The 15,780-nt window shown below is 34.7% G+C and overlaps 1 protein-coding gene across 1 annotated transcript in view; it reads left to right on the top strand.

Annotated features, from left to right (window-relative positions):
- Window positions 1-15,780, top strand: part of DNAJC14 (DnaJ heat shock protein family (Hsp40) member C14) — a 1,080,043-nt gene that overhangs the window by 622,952 nt on the left and 441,311 nt on the right. The window lies entirely within an intron of this gene.

The raw sequence follows: 15,780 nt of genomic DNA, 5'->3' as shown, positions 1-15,780 counted from the left end.
ACCAACCCTTTTAAAATCTATTTATCTAATTAAAGAAGGCTAACTTTTAGATGCACAGAGGAAAAGAATATGACTTGGGGAAAATGGATTTCTTATAGTTTTTTTTTTCTCTCTAAAGAGTCACCATGAAAATCACACTAGTCACTTTCTCTGGCAAGTCACAATCTCTTTCTTTGCTCTCAGCACTTTGGTCTGAGAATGGATTCAGACTACATCTCTCCCCCAAACAAACAGAATAAGACAAACAAAACAATTACAATATTATTGAACAACATGACATGAGATCAAATAAAACCTTCCTATTAGGTGTGAATATTGCTAAAAACTGAACTAATGACTACTTGTGTTTATAAATTTCCCCATAAACTTCCTCCTTCTCTTGCTCGGTTGTCAGAATCATGACAGAAAATTCACTGTTTCAATATCTTACAAAAAGACTTTAAGTATATTTTCATTCCTTTTACTCTCTACCTATTTACTCACTCATTGCAGTAAAGGGTGGCAATATAGTCCTAGAAGTAGTATGACATCTATCAAACTGGTTCCAAAACTACTTAGTAGCTTTAATATTAGGATTCTGGATAATTAATTAGTTTTCCTTAGTTATTCTAATATCTATTGACTAAAATATTAGCTTCTCATGTGTTTCATTATATCTTAAAACTTTACTAAATGATTACTGTGAACTATTAATTTGAGACATAAATTATTTTGTGGTATGAATACTTTTTGTGATATAAGATATTTGCCATGTGATGCCCTAACAACTGTCTTGTTCTATGCATAGGAAAGATCAAATTCTTTTCTATTGAAGAGAAGTAGCATCATCTGACATAGTTTGCTTAACTATCACTTAAAATTATGTGGATACTTATGGGTGAATGGGTTGCTTGATTGTTGGGAGCTGTTAAGTTATATTTACTCATAGAGACCATTTTCCTACGATAATACATCAGGGCTTCTCCTACACTAAGACATACTTTTTTTTTCCTACTCTGTATTTAGTTAGTCTTTAAAGTTTCCTCTACCTCTACAACCTAAAATGTTTATATTATCAACTAGATTGAAATCATTTAATAACACTTCTGGTACCCTGCTACATAGCATAAAATTATTTTTAAATCTCATATATAAATATTCAAAAATGGATATATGAGATCTAAAAATCACTTTATCTCTTTTTTGGAATAATTTAAGAAAAAATAATTGGCACAAAGAAATATGTTTAATATTGAAGCATCAATTATGACTTTCTGCAATCACAATAACTTTAAATTACAGAATTGCTATTTACTAATTTTATCTTAAAATAATTTTATCTTAACCTTTCACGATCAATTGATTTCATGTGCATTAACTACATTTGTCTGAAGCCAATAAAATTATATAACGAAGAAAATTTCTGCAGGAACCAAATAATGAGCATTTAACTAGTTTCTTTTTGCAGTTTGTACATAATTATTTTTGAGGGTTTTTCACATGACTATTTTTCTTAAGACTCTTTTCCAAAGTCATGGCTTTGGAGCCTTAATACTTATTTGTAAAACTAATGCAAGTAATATTTTATGCTTCCCTCAATTAACCTCACATTATTAGTTCAATTGCTTTAAATCTTTAAAATTTATTTTTCTCATGCCATTAAACATTCCTGAAAAATCCTATTATTTTATTTACTTGTATTCCATTATATAGAGTGAAAATTTAGAAATATTTTAAATATGCTAAGGAGCACTTATTCACATACTTATTGTCAAATTACTCTATAAAAATGTGTTCCAATCATTCTCTTCCCTGAGGACTTATCAGCAACTCAACCTGAGATATATACACTCATATATATTTTTTTCTGGAGATGCCCATCCTCTCTGTTAACCGTGTATCTTTTTCTCTTTCTTTCCCTAATATTTTCATAAGTAAATTTCTCTAAATAAGTAAATAAATGGTTTTACTTCACACAAATAAAATTCTCCCCTGTGCATAATCACATTATTTCTAAGTGTAAATCTCTTTCTTTTTCGGTCCTGGATTTGCTGCCTTATTACTTTGGCTATTTTCAGTATACTTTAATTTATTTTTTGTTTTATTCTGGTGTCACACCTGGCAGTGCTCAAGGACTGTTCTCGGAGAAACTCTGGAGTCCATGTGTTGATGAGGCTTCTGGAATGCAAAATATATACTCAAGAATTTGGGTTCCGGGGTCCGGGCGGTGGCGCTAGAGGTAAGGTGCCTGCCTTGCCTGCGCTAGCCTAGGATGGAACGCTGTTCGATCCCCCGGCGTCCCATATGGTCCCCCAAGAAGCCAGGAGCAACTTCTGAGCGCATAGCCAGGAGTAACCCCTGAGCGTCACAGGGTGTGGCCCAAAAACCAAAAAAAAAAAAAAAAAAAAAAAAAAAGAATTTGGGTCCTCACTCTTTCTTTGGAGACATTCTACTTTCTTTTATATGGTTACCTTATTTTAATCAATACTTTTACTAAAATATTATTATTAATATTCCATAAACAAACAATGCTTAAATTACCAACATATACTTATTTTACATTTGACAAGGCTTATTTGCTTGTATGGGTATCTTTGACTATTTTCTCACCAAATTAGAAATGAAACTTGATGAAACTTCTTATCTCTCCCAGAAAAAATTCACAGCAGAAGTTGCAAATTCTGTCTAACTTAATGACTATTTTGGTTTCCTTTAGAACTAATATCGCTTTAATGGAGTAGAGATCTTTAAAGAGAAGTTAGAAAATGTTAAATAGTTCATTTTTATTAATGCTTTATTTCTCAGTTCACTTTTTTCTGTACACATATGGTTGATAATAATCTATAAATTCTGAGAATTAGAATGATTAATTTAATCACTTAAGGATATTCTAAATTATCATGGTCAAAGAATGTATGTAAAAGGAAAAATATAAAAAATATTTGCTCTCACTCATATTATGATAGCCAGTACTTTCTTAAATGGGGACTAACTGTTCTTATCCTTAAATTTTATCTCTCTTAAGTACACTAAAATGATATTAAAGGTCATTATTACTATATATTACAAAATATAGTTGACAGACTTCTTTGTAAACTTCTACGTTTTAGCAGAAAGGTAAAAACTTAATCTTTTATCTAAAGTCTGCTTTTACACAGCTTTCAGGGTTTCTATTCCTAAACTTTTAAAGTGATAAATACAAATACACCATACTTACTTTCTTACAGTCACCATCACTTTCTTGAAAATTTAACCCAGACTTCATTCTTGGACCTGAGAATTCCTAAGTGTTATGGCTACAATTTTGAGTTAATTTGGTATATTTTTCAACCCCTACACACTATTCCAGTTAAGAGTGTTTTTAAATAAAGGTGGTAATACATGGCATAGCAAATAGTACCTTTTGTTTGTTTCCTCATCAACCCTGAGAGAAAATCTAATGAGAATTGTTATCTCTATTATACTACAAAATAATGTCTCCTTGTTTAAATGACTGAAATAATGGACGTGCAGTGTCCAATAAATGCTAACAACTTTCTCTGGTATAGAAGTGAATATAATCTGGTATTCAAATGCCAATATATAGATTATAATAAATGTTTTCACTAACAGGTTTAGGATATGATTTGTTGTTTTTAACAGTTTAAGTACACAGAGAAAAATTGAGATTGCAAACAAAAATATCCTTGGTGACCCTATTCAAGGAACTCATAAATCTTTAGGGAAATTAATGTTGCAGAAGTAAAAAGTTAATGAGCAGCAATGGGACAATGTCCATAGAGATATATGAATTATAACATTGATCAGATGATGAATTCTGCTACAGGACAAAACTACTTGAAACAACTCTTATCTATTTGTTTCTTTATTTAAAAAATAATTTTAAGCACCATGATTACAAACATGTTTGTGGTTTAGTTTCAGTTATAAAAAAATTACACCCCAGTGGATGGAGGGAAATGGGGTTAATTGGTGGTGGGAATGTTGCCGTGGTGAAGGTGGGGGCATTCTTTTTGCGACTAAAACCCAATTACAGTAATTTTTGTAATTACGGTGTGTAAATATGTAAAAAAACAACCAAAGGATCAATGAAAGAACCCCCCCCAAACCCCATATTTCCCCATGGCAATAAAAATCAAGGAATCACTAGCCAGCAAGTTCAAGAAATCCATAGATGAACAAATCAACCAACTCAAAGAAGAACTTTTACAGAAGATGAGAGAATCCATACAAATGGAAGTAAAGGAAATAAAAAACATCTTAGCAAGCCATAATAGCATAATTATACAATTAGAGAATCACACAGAAGAACTTGAAGTAAAACTACCAACCAAAAATGACAAAGAAGCAAATAAGGAAATAAGAGGTAAAGCATTGGAAGAAAATGTTAGGTATTTAACGAACAAAGACAAAAGAAATAATCTACGAATTGTAGGAATACTGGAAGAGGAGGAAATACAGAAAGGGGAAAAACAAGTGGTGAGGGAAATAATAGCAGAAAACTTTTCCACCCTCTGGGAAGAGGCTCCAGTGTAAATCCAAGAGGTGAAAAGAATCCCTAATAAAATAGACCCTAATAAACCAACACCAAGAAATATAGTAATCCAAATGGCAAAAAATAAAGAGAAAGATAAACTCCTTAAAGCAATAGGGAGGGAAAAACCCCTCAAGTACACAAAATAATCTCAAAGCTTAAAAAAATCCCTACAATTTTTTTCTTATTAACCCCCCCAAAATCTCAAAAGCTTCGAAAAAACCCTAAAAATCTTTTTCTTATTAACCCCCCAAAATCTCAAAAGCTTAAAAAAGAACCCTAAAAAAACCCTCACGTACAAAAGAAGCAACATAAAAATCAAACCAAATTTCTCATTTGAAACAATTCAAGCAAGAAGACAGTGGAATAGCCTATTTAAATGACTGAATGAAAGAAAATTCCAACCTAGAGTTCACTACCCAGCAAAACTCTCATTCATATGAGAGGGAGGACTAAGCCTGCAAGAAACACACCTAAAAGTACAGGATAGACACAGGCTTAAAATAAACAGATGGAAATCAATTATTCAAGCCAATGGAAAACAAACAAGAAAAGCGGGGAGAACCATTCTTATATCATACCAAATTGCATTCAACCTCAAGAAAGTGATCAGAGAATAATAGGGTCACTACATACTGATCAGGGGAACACTAGACCAAGAAGTACTAATTCTGATCAACATTTATGCACCAAATGCAGAGCCAGCAAAATACGTAAGGCATTTAATTGCAAACCTAGAGAAACATATGGATGGAAATTTGATAATGTTAGGAGATTTCAATGCTCCACTATCATCACTGGCAGATCACCAGGCAGAAAACCTCATCTCAATTCTTTCTTTTAGCTTCATTGTTTGTCTCTCACTGAATTTTTTTTCTGTAAGGGAAAAACAATGAACCTATGAGGCCTGGGTAAGGTCTAGGATTGATGTTTTCTTTCCTGTAAAGAGCAAAGTTCATTGAAGAGTTTTATTAGTCCTTGATTTCTTGAGCTGCTAATGAAGTAGAGAGGTGAATAAAGAGAAAATTGCAGGTTTTCTTCTTGGGATTGCCTGTCACCATTGTTTTCTTCACTTGGCATATATAATTCAGGGACTCACATTCATGTTGATTGATAAACAAATCGTGACAAAGCTGCACCAAAGTTAGCAGTAGAGTACCTAGACCTGCAGTAAGAGGTTTTGTTATATCAATTTAGACTTCTCATTGACTCTACTTTAATGTGTGATTGACTGCATGCCCTTATAATTGATCAATACCTAGAGTGATGTAAAAAAATAAAAACTTATGTGTAGTAATTCATTCAAATTTGTCCAAAAAGGAAAAGCAATATTAATATTTTATTACATTAGATAACAATTATCTAGAAAAAAAATAAAGGAGACATACTTTGGGACTGGGCAAATAACCTCAATTCCAAAAACCTGAAATTTGGCTCCTGAATAAACTAGAATGTTAATCAGCTTATTGATAATTTTTGCAGCTTCAAGATTCTGATGTTCAGAGATGGTGCCACCCTCTGGTCTCCAGCTAGATTAGACAATTCCCAGAAAGCAATATCATTTTCAGCTATTGAAAAATTGCCCAGAGGGGCTTGAGAGGTGGCACAAACCATAATGCATTTGCCTTGCAGGCACTAGGCTAGGACAAATCTCAGTTAAAACCCTGACATCCCATATGGTTCCCCAAGCCAGGAGCAATTTTGACTGTATAGCTAGGAGTAACTCCTGAGCATCACTAAGTGTGGCCGAAAAAACAAAAACAACAAAAAAAGGGCCAGTAGCATGGAGGTAGGATGTTTACCTTGCATGCAGAAGGACAGTAGTTCAAATACAGACATCCTCCAAGCCTGCCAGGAGCAATTTCTGAGTGTAGAGCTAGAAGTCCCTGAACGCTGCTGGGTGTGACCCACCCCCCAAAAAAACAGAAAACAAAACAAGAAAACAACCCCCCAAAATAAACCACACACACAAAAAAGAAAATTTGTCCAGAGAAGCAAAATAATCTTAATACTAATAGTCCTCACTTAAAATAAAAAGGAGGGAGCTATGATTATTTGAACCATTAACAAAAAACCCATATGTATAGAATATATCATTTAAGTATTAGAATGCAAAGAGTTTGGAAAAGTGCACACAAGAAAGAATAATAAAGAAGAAACAAAACAGAATAGGTAATAATTATCTGCAACTGCAAAAATGCTACAGGTAAGCACAGAATAAGATTCTGTAGGGAGTTTTTAGATATAGATGCAGCTTTGGCAAAAATAGAAAAAGAAACTGTCAGAAATTTGTTTTAAGGATGTATTTTGACAGCTTCATAAAATACATCAGACACTGATCTTCCTATATTTTTTCAATGCTAACATTCTTACTAACTGTTCAAAATGTCTCTGACAACAGTAACTCAACTAGGGGAGCCCAGGAGGAGTGATAGGATAGTTATCTTTTATTAAATAAAAATGTCTGCCTTAGTCCCAAGAAACTAAGGCAGATAGAGTGGTAGTAGTGTCTTCTTTGTGACTCACAAGTCTCATTTTCATACCCTGGTCAACACTTCCTGAAAAATAGTATGCTATTTTTTTCTTTGGTCAGTAGCCACACATTTTCCCAGTAACTAAGCCACACTGCCATACATAATACACACCTCCATACTGAAATGGTCATGCTAGGAAAATAATGCAAAATCCTTCCATAAGCAAATATGTTAGCTCCAAAGACTCAACATGTATCAGCCAACTGTAGAAGTCTCTGATGAGTTTAGAGAAGAGATCTTGAGAATTTTCAAGGAAATTAAAAAAAGAGAATGGATAGCCAAAAAGACTCAAGATGATATAAAATAAAAAATAAAAAAAACTGCAAACAATAAATGACAGAAATGAAATAACTTGATAGTTTAAATGAAAAAGTCACTGACAGGCTCACCAGCAATGTAACAGATATAAAACACACAATCTTGAAGCTTTAAGATGATTGCATAACATCTTCAGACAATAGCAGAAGATAAATAAGTTTTAAAATAAATGAATGACTAATAAGAGAAATATGGAATGAGCTCAATAGTAACAACATAAGAATCACTGGGGTCCCAGAGAGCCAGGAGCCTTGTTAACAACCTTCTGAAGAAGCACCAAAAATATTATTGCTGAGAAGTTCTCAGAAATTGAGAATGCATGTGCCCTTATCCAGGATGACTTACTGGTACCAGATACAAGGTAGCCAAATAAAAATATTCCAAGACATATCATAAGCAGAATGATTAAAACCTAGTTAGAGATAGAATACTGAAAGCAGAAAGATGAAATTAAAAATTCCATATTAAAGAACATCTTTATGATTTACAGCAGACCAACCAAGGCAACTCTCTAGATCCCAAACCAGTGATAGAAAATACTAAAAAAAGAATCCCTCAATGAAATTGAATGCCTGACCTAGAATACTTGACCCAGACAAGGTGTTCTTCAGATTTTCAAGAAAAATACAGTTCCATGTATAAATAATGGTTCAGTAAGTTTATATAATAAAATCCATCTTTAAAAAAAGAACCAAAGTGGGTACTTTAAGAAAAGACAAACTCCACAAGCACACCAAACTTCTACAGTAGGTGGTAAAAAAATTCCATAACAATTATCTACATGTACAAATAAAAGACATAGAGTGGCAAAAAGGGATCAGAAATTTTAATCCAGAGAACTGAACACAGAGACCCCACATGCCAGGAATTCTGTTCCTCTTCTACTGGTATGTTGGGGCACTGGGCTGGACAGCTAGCCAAAGACCCCATGGACTTAATTCGGGGAACTAGATCCTCCCAAGCCAGAATGGCCTTCAGGGCCAGACCTGGTAACCTGGGCCCTAGGAGGATGGTGGGGTGGTGGACGAAAACTCCTCTATGCATCCACAAACTGCAGAGGCGAGAGCTGGTCTCAGAGACCCCACATGCCAGGAGTTCTGTTCCTCTTCTACTGGTATGTTGGGGGCATTGGGCTGGACAACTAGCCAAAGTCCCCCAAGACTGACCACTTAGTCTGGGGGACTAGATCCCCCTATGCCAGAATGGCCTTCAGGGTCAGAACTGGTAACCTGGGCCATGGGGGGATGGGGTGGAGGAAAACTCCTCCCCTATGCATTCACAAACTGCAGAGGCGAGAGTTGGGCTCAGAGACCCTACATGACAGGACAGCTAGCCAAAGGAAAATTCCCTTATCCATACCAGCCCCCCTGCAGGGGTCTCTTTTCTTACTGATAACCTTTTGCGCCCACGTGACAAATATCCTTTTTAACATTGTCCAAAAATATTCTAATTCTTGACTATTTATAGGAAAGGAAATGGAATGTCCTACATATGGAGGATAGTATTCAAATAGATCTCTGAAGTCAGTGTATATGTGAGCGTTACTTTCTATACAGTGGTCCTCTCTGACTGCCAAGCCTAATCCATAAACAACTCATCTATACAATGTATATAGCCCCTTTTATGTATTGCCCCACCCCCACCAGAGACCCTTCCACTCCCTCATCTCCCAACCTGGATTTGTTATCTTCCCCTTATTTAACCCTCCTTACACATAGTTCTTAACTCGTTAGGCACCAAGACCGACCTCCTGCCTCAACAGACTACTATCTAGCTCCTCAATGAAAGACACCCTCTGGATCCCCCATCTCGTGTCTCAGCAAGAAACCGCAACCAACATGCCTGCTGACTCAAGCATTGTGGCCCCACACACCCCCATCAAATCGTGGACTGTTGCATGATACCAGATTTAGCTTCAGAAAACCCCCCAGCTCAAGGACACTACAGGACTCCGAAATGCCTCAAATCATATCTCAATATCAAGACCAAGGTCTGTGATACAAAAAAGTGCCTTGGCTTTCACTCCCCACAAGAATATCTCAAAAAACCTAATTGGGAGGCCTATATTGCCTATGTAAGCTTAATACCTGTATAATAATGTATCTTAATATGTGTATTCCTAAACATACAGATAGCCTCCCCCCATCACTTGTTTTCTTCAAATACCTCTTTTTTAATTTATTTTTATCTCAGTTTTATCTATTTGTTCTATTTTTTATATATACATGTTTTCTCTATTCTCACCAGTTTTGGTGCTGCTTGGTATAAAAACCAAGAAAACGTCTTGCCTGGGATAAAAGCTCAGACCATACCACAGATACTGTATGTGTAGCCTGTCATCCTTACCCAGAATAGCACCAGCAATACAAAGGACACCATAAATTTTTGTATAGGCACAGTAAATAAGGGGAAATCATAGAGAAGAAACAATATCTTATCTTCTAAGGATAAGAACTCACACTTTTTTCACAAGGGTGCCTCCCATCCTGGACATATGTCATGTGGATACAACTCAGTCTTCACGAGATTGGACAGTGTTAGTTCATTCTCAAACCCCAGATCCCAGACATAGAACTGAAACAACCCCCGCAACACCACCAGGAACTAAGCTCCATTAGGAGATTCACTTGTGCCAGTATTAATATGACAATGAGGACAGCGAGGAAATGACAACTTGACCTAAGACCAGGATGTCTTATCACATCACCTAACACTAAGTGGAAATCAGAAGATGTATTGTCCTTTGAACTATGAAAAATAAGAGCACTAACTACATAAAACTGACTTTGACAACTGTGACTGGGCAGAATTTACCTTGAGACCATTAAGGAAAACCCTACCCTAGGCTGTAGCCCAGGATTCTTACAAAAATCAAGATTTCTTAGTACAGAGCTCCAGTTTTGACAACAGAAACTGAGCAGAACTTATGGAACCATAATTTCCTAGACTTTGGCTTAGGGAATGAGCAAAGTCATGGTGCACACGATACAGAAAACTGAACACACCAACAATGATGGAACAGAACCTTTAGAACCATAAAGACTCTATCCTAGGCCTTGTCCTAGGACCTGCACAAATACCAAGATTGCTAGCTACAGTGGCCTTATTTTCTCTTCCACAACCAAGAGGAAAATTTTCTGACACCACAAAAACAAAACAAAACAAAACAACAACAACAATGTGGGATATGGCAATGAGTAGGTATAGAGCCAGTGGTTGTTCCCATGACAAAATGCTTCAAAAATGGAGAAATCCTGAATCTCTTAGGCCATGGGAATTTCCTTCATTCCCCAATACTTACTGTGCCTATGCAAAAAAAAATGGGGGGGGGGGACACCAAACCCTGCCACTCCAGCATTCCTTTTTCTTGTTTTGTTTTGTTTGTTTTTGATATTATTTTCCTTCTCTTTTTTCTTTTACTTATTTCTTTCTTTTTCACTCTGTGGCTATTATTTGGTGATTTTTTTAGTAGTCAATACCAAATTTTTCTTCTCTTTTCCTTAACCTTTTATCTCCAACAGAATAGCATAACTTGAACCATTCAACCTCATAAATTGAGGTGGGGGAAATGATGATACCAGGACAAGTCATATGAACATGTAGTGAAAATAAAAAAATGACCAGATTGGAACACCAAAACCAAAGTCAATGACAACAGAATAGATACCCTATCTACAACAAGCTGTAAAGTGAAGACCAGTTACACTAGTATTCTTGGGGGGGGGGAGGGTAAAGGAGGGAGATATGGGAGACATGCTGGGAACAGGAGTTGAGGGAGGACAACATTGGTGGTGGGAATCCCCTTCATTCATTGTCACTATGTACTGTAAATAATTCTGTGTAATGCACTTCAGTCACAATAAAAATTAAAAAAAAGAAATTTGAATTCAACATACTGCTGCCTACATGAAACACATTTGAATTATTTGAGCAAACGTGGAAACAAATTCTAAGATGAGAAGACAATCCTTTATGTAAAAACCTCCCTCAAAAAGGATGGGGTGACATACTAATATTATAGGATATAAACTGTAGGCACCAAAATGTTATAAGGGATAGAGAAAGTCATTACTCTTTTAGAGGGGCCACACCTGGTGTTGCTCAGGGGTTACTCCGGGCTATGTGCTCAAAAATTGCTCCTGGCTTGGGGAACCATATGGTACACCAGGGGATCAAATCTAGGTCCTTCCTGGGTCAGATGCGTAAAAGGCAAATGCCCTACCACTGCATCATCACTCTGGCCCTGAAAGTCATTACTTATTAAGGAATATGTACGTCAGAAAAAATTATATTCCTAAACATATATGTACCCAATGAGGAACATTAAATAGTTAAAACATCTGCTAATAGACTTGAAGTAAGATATCAATAACTACAAAATATGTTGGAGACTTCTATAATGCTCTATCTCCACATGATAGATCAACCAGACTAAATTAGCAAAGAATGATGTCTTTGAAGAAAGAAATGGAGAAGATAGGATATATATGATATGATATATTTACATACAGACATGTATATAATATATATATATATTTCATCTCCAAAGTTGAATACACATTTTTTCAATCCACATGCAACAGGGTAGGCCACATGCAGAAGCAGCAAACTTACATACATAAAATTAAAAGAATAGAAATTGTATCTATTATCCTCTCAAACCATGATGCATTGAAAATATAAGTGAATTAAAAATAGAATGGATAAATATCTAACACTTGGAAATTAAACAGCTACTACTAAACAAACTGCATATCACAGAGAAAATCAAAGAGAAGTTCAAACCATTCCTGAAAATAATCTAAATGAGGACTTTAGTTATTAAAATTTGTGAGAGACAGTAAAAGCTGTGTTAAGAGGAAATTTTATAGCTTTGCAAGCATACATTAGGAGAAAAGAAAGAACCAACATAAATGACTTGACTTCACAATTTAAGAAATTGAAAAATGACCAAGAAATTAGCCACAAGCAGGTGATAGGAATAAAATAATGAAATTTAGATTAGAAGTTACTGAACTTGAAATAAAAATCCCACAAAATATTTATGAATGCAGTAGTTTGTTTTTAAAAATAAACAAGATTGATAAACCATTAATAAGACACAAAGTATGAGAGAATCTCGATAAACAATCCTAGATATAAAAGGGGATGTCACAACTAAAATTGAGATACTTTATGCTACAAAATGAAAGAACCAATAAAAAATGGATAAATTTTCTATCTGTATAGCCTCCCAAAGAAGAAAAACATTTTGGCATACAGAATATTTAGTATTGAGGAAATTGAAATGGAAAATTAAAGTACCCTCCAAATAAAAAGCCCAGGCCCAGATGGATTTACTTGTGAATTATTTCAACCCTTTTGAGTGGAACTATTGCCAATTCTTTTCAGCATCTTCCAGAAGAAATTAAATTAAAGAAACATAAACATTATCAAATAATTTTTATAAAGCAAATATCACACTGATACAAAAAGCAGAGACACCAAAAGCAGAAAGAGAATTATAGGTTGGTAACTTTGATTAATACAGATACTAAGATCCTTAATAAAATATTAGCAAATTTAACCTAGCAATGCATCAGAAAGAGCAGACACAATGCCCAAGTTGAATTCATTTTAGGATTTCAGTGATGGTTTACTATACACAGTCAGTAAACATAATAAAAAATATCAAAGAAAAATTATAATCAGATGAATAGATGTATTGGAAGTATCTGCCAAGATCCAGCATCTATTCAAAATAATATAAATCTCAAAATATGGGAATTTATGAAATTTCCTCAATGTAATCAAAGACGTTTACCACAGAAAACATATCCTTGATGAGGAAATCTCAAGTCTTTCCTCTATTATCTGGCCCCAGAAAACATTTAGCTATCTCAATATTTCTATTCCAGTAGTGCAATTATCACTTGCCATAGCAATCAAGCAAGAAAAAAAGATATCATCAAGTGCTTTGAGATAGGTAAAGAAGAAATCAAGTTTCACTCTTTGTGGATGACAATATACTTATATTTATTAAATCCTAAAACTCTGCAAAATATATTTGTGTAAGAAATTGACAGGGTACAAATTAATATACATTTATATTTGGGTTTTCTGTAAAAAAATAAAAGAGAAGAATGAGGCATTTAAACAAATTTCACTCACAATTGTTACTCAGAACATCAAGTATTTTGGAACCAAATAAAGAGGTGAAAGACATATACAAAATAAATAATAAAACGCTGGTTAGATATATGCTATAAAATAAATTCAAGACTCTTGATAATTCCTTTTTTGGGGGGGAGGGCTTAAGCCACACCCAGTGACACTCAGGGGTTACTCCTGGCTCTGCACTCAGAAATCTCTCCTGGCTTGCTGACCATCTGAGATGCTGGGGAATCGAACCTAGGTTCACCCTGGGTCAGTCACATGCAAGGCAAATGCCCTGCACTATAGTCTGGCCCCCACTCTTGATAATTCTATGTACTAAATTCAAATAAAAATGTTGGATCTAAAATGATAGCACAGTCGTCGGGCATTATTCTTGCATGTGGCTGATGCAGGACAGACCTAATTTTGATCCCTGGCATTCCATATGGTCCCCCAAGCCATGAGCTATTTCTAAGCACATAGCCAGGAGTAACTCCTGAACGTCACCGGGTGTGGCCCCCCCAAACAAGAAAAATGTATTTGACACCTTGATAACAGACCTGAAATAATAATGTATATAGAGGAAAGCATAGACAAAACTCTCCATGTCACTGAATCTAAAGTAATCTTCAAAGAGGAAGCAGTACTAAGCAATGTGGTATAAATAAAGATAAACAAATGAGATTATGTTACACTAAGAAGCTTTTGAATCTGAAAGGCACAAAGAATATCCACAGATTGGAGAAATAACATTTAATATAAGTCTGATAAAGAATTAACATCTAAGATATATATATAAATGTATATATATATCTTTATCTATAAAGCATTTGTAGAGTTTACTAGGACAACATTTAAGTTTATAAAAAAAATAGAATCCTCAAAGTGGATACATAGATGATCAGAAGGCACATAAAAATGCTTCACATTATTAATATTCAGGGAGATGCTTGTTAAAGCAACAATAATATTTCAATTCACATCACAGAGACTATTGCATATCAAAAAGAACAAAAACAACCAACATGGACATGCATGATGGGAGAAAGGAAGTCTCATTTACTACTGATGGAAATGTAAATTGGTTCAGTCAATCATTTTGAAAACAATATGGACGTTCCTCAATAACTTAGAAATTGAGCTTCTATATTACCCAGCAATAATACTCTAGGGTTAAAAAGACAATGCACAAAGACACCGGTAGTGCTACTGTTCATGTCAATAATTTGCAATAACCACAATCAGAAACAACATAAATGTACATAAAAAGAAGAATGGATAAAGATACAATTTTTTTTTACCACATTCAGCTATGCTCATGGGTTACTCCTGACTGCACTCAGAAATCTCTCTGGCAGGCTCAGGGGACAATCTGGGATGCCAAGTATCGAACCCAGGTTAGCTATGTGTAAGGGAAATACCCTAACCCTAGTGCTATATCTCCAGCTCTGAAAGATACAATAGTCCATCTCCAAAATGGATTAATACTTTGTAGCTGTTAGAAAAAATGAAGTAATGATTTTTGTTATACATGCATATGTTGCATGAAATCAGAGGAGGAGAGACAGGTATAGAATGATCACACTGAGCCATGGGACAAAATTATTGTGAGTATAATAGCCAAATAGTAGAAATTATCAAGAGGACATGTGATTAGAACAGAGAAGGGACAACTACAACTATAACTGTTGGAAAGGATCATTCTAGACAAGAAGTGAGAACTGATGTAGTGCTTAAGTAACAGTATTTTATAGCATTGTGCCCAAACGAAAATAAAGTGTCTGTTACTGAGGCATGCTAGGAGAGGTGAAGAACAGAAGAGAAGCTTTGGAAATTGGAGGCATGAAGTGAACACTTGCGAGGGAATAGGTGTGGAATATTGTCTGACTAAAATTCAACTATCAATAAAGTTTTTAACATGATTTATAATAGCTTTACATGTTTTTAAAAATAATCACAGACCAGTTATTTACAAATATTGTCCATGCTCTTAATAGTTATAAATGCACTCTGTGTAAATATTCAATAGATTTTGCATATCTATTTATTTTTATTAACTTGACTTCCTTGAGAAATACAAAATAGTATTAGGCTATGGAGAGTATAATAAAATATTGTTATATAATTTTTATTTCACAAAAATTGACATAATGTAGAGTTTCCATATATATATATAATCAGTTGTCTTATAATTTCTTTATACATATTAATGGGTCCAAGGGTATTAATCAATGCTCAGTGCTGTCAATTATTTTGTTCTATCTCTACATTGTGCGAATC

Source organism: Suncus etruscus, chromosome 11, assembly GCF_024139225.1.
Source record: "Suncus etruscus isolate mSunEtr1 chromosome 11, mSunEtr1.pri.cur, whole genome shotgun sequence".
Lineage (NCBI taxonomy): Eukaryota > Metazoa > Chordata > Mammalia > Eulipotyphla > Soricidae > Suncus > Suncus etruscus.
Note: the sequence above shows the minus strand (reverse complement) of the source record. Positions and strands in the feature narration are given on the sequence as shown.